Source organism: Lactuca serriola, chromosome 2 (assembly GCF_051521515.1).
Source record: "Lactuca serriola cultivar US96UC23 chromosome 2, Lser_US96UC23_V15, whole genome shotgun sequence".
NCBI classification, from domain to species: Eukaryota; Viridiplantae; Streptophyta; class Magnoliopsida; order Asterales; family Asteraceae; genus Lactuca; species Lactuca serriola.
In genome coordinates, this window is record NC_136409.1 from 197,427,629 (window position 1) to 197,430,010 (window position 2,382).

At 30.2% G+C, this 2,382-nt stretch overlaps 1 long non-coding RNA gene across 1 annotated transcript; it reads right to left on the reverse strand.

Moving 5' to 3' along the window:
- Positions 1 to 1,446: 1,446 nt before the first annotated feature.
- Positions 1,447 to 2,382, reverse strand: LOC145090698 (uncharacterized). Its single transcript, XR_013701722.1, has 3 exons — positions 2,061 to 2,382; positions 1,887 to 1,971; positions 1,447 to 1,727 (listed from the first exon to the last, which is right to left on the reverse strand). It is a non-coding gene; the product is annotated as an uncharacterized LOC145090698 (long non-coding RNA).

Genomic DNA, 2,382 nt, shown 5'->3' on the forward strand with positions numbered 1-2,382 from the left:
AGTTTCCATTAAAGTCATGATTTCCTATTTGATCATATAAAATATCACATGTAAACTAAAGGCAAGTCATGCATATTTTAATGTTGTATTGGTAAAACCGATACCAATGAGTTGTCATGCTCTTTTTCAAGTCATGAGATGGTAATCCTTTTAGCTTTCATATATATATATATATATATATATATATATATATATATATATATATATATATATATATATATATATATATATATATATATATATACACACACACACATACACACACATTTAGTCTCAACCAAACATTTTTGTGGCAGCGGTGTGTTTGTATTAGTCTCTAATAGAAATTAGATGTTGGTATCCAGACAATGCCTATGTGGTTTTAATTTGCCGATGTTGAAATTTGAAAAATGAATATGATGCAGCCATATGCATTTAATAATAAGCACATCACATTATTTACTTAGTCAATATTAATTGATATAAATATCACTTTTTGCATTTGCAGTTGTGTAATCTAGATTAAAGCAGAGCAGTAGAGGTGTATGGTGATAAACAAACATAGATTTCGTAGTATTTGTTGGATTTTTTGGCATTGATAGAAAAGAACCCATTAAATTTTAAAAAAAAAAAATCATTTGTAGTTTTCTAAAAGTGAAAACGTTGTATTTTGAATAGCATGTATGGTAAAATATAAAAGGTGTTATGATATATAAATATCAATAATATATATTAATTTTAATATTTATTTGTCAAAATTTTAAGTACGTAATTTTACGTTGCGCAAAGCGCGGCTATTTGCCTATCAACACAAGGTTTTTAAAAAATGGTTTTAAAAAAAAAAACAAAAATGTTAACATCATTGAGTTGGAAGGGTGGTTTAGGCTTATTCAAAAAAGCTTTTCGGTGATATCAAACGACATTAACCATAAAAGTGCTTACTAGTGGGCACCAAACAACATTAAGCAAAAAAAAAAAAAAAACTTTAAATAAGAATGGGTGTTGCTAATAAGACACCCCTCCATTGATCACTTTTTAAAAAGTCAATCTATATTAACTATTTATAATCAGTTTTTTCGGAAAATAATGTAATTTCACCCAATAAAAATATTTCAAAATTAAATTAAGATGTCTATATGGTAAAATGTGATGTTTTTAGCCAACCCGGATAAGAATCCCAAACACCCTTTCTTAATTTTGGAGAACTATGCCACGCTTTTCTCTAGTTCCTTGTTGCCTTTGTTAGAATCTAATTGGTGCAAAAGCAATGGATTTGACTACAAATTAGCATACACAAGATTGTTGTTTCAAGGTTTTTAAACATCGATTACAGATTACTCCCATTGATCTTAGAAGAATATAACATCCAATTATTGGTTGAACATGTATAATTAGGAATAGAAGTAGGAATTTATGAAACAATTAAATTTAGTATCATTTAAAAAAGAATTGAAGTTAACACCACCTTCCAGTTTCAAGTCCTTATTTTGGTTGGACATGTATAATTAGGAATAGAACTTGGATTCTTTTATGCTCACATACCTTCACGAACTAATGTATCTGTCAAGAATTACATCTAAACTGACAGCAGCAGTAAATAGTAACTTTTTACACAAAATTCATGTAACATCGACTGTTTTACGCACAGATCTCCCCATCCAGCAAACAAATATTGTTTTATTGATCAGTTGCTTTGCATTTCTCTTGTAGTTGTATATTTTCACTGGCTTCTCAAATGTGTGACCATTCTGCACCAGATTTTAATCCAACATAGCAAGTGCATTAGATGCCACCATCAACGAAAGCCAAGAAAGATGATAAAACGGATTTCATTAAAATAACAAGCCAAATAAACAGCAAATCATTTGATTTGATAAAAGCTTAATTTAAGGAGAAAACGGGTTAACCTGATTTGCTATAAAGTAAGGCCTTTTATGGGGCCGAGTGTTCCAAACCAAGGTACTGTTCCCAGATACCATATATATCTCTTCTCTATAAACCAGGTTCAAAAATTATATGAGCATAAATAAATAAATAATAATAATAACGAGAGGAACTAATGATAAAGTTTAACTGCAAACCTGAAAACGGGTAGATACAGCATCTGAATCTTGTAGATACTCAGGACGCCCCATGAATACAAGTGCAAACTTCTGCTGATAAATACAAAGGAAAATGGTAGGCCCAACTCCAAATCAGATAGATGACATGTCATTATGGCTTTAAAGTTTATTGAAAGCATCACACAGATTGAGTAAACCTAACTAATACTTAGGAAAACAAGTAAGCACCATGGAAAATTCATCATCATGAACCTCTAACTTCCTCTGAATGCGGATTTTAACAGACGCTAAAGTTTCATTTTCATGAATTATCAGAAGGAAAGGCTCTCCAAAGTTTTGC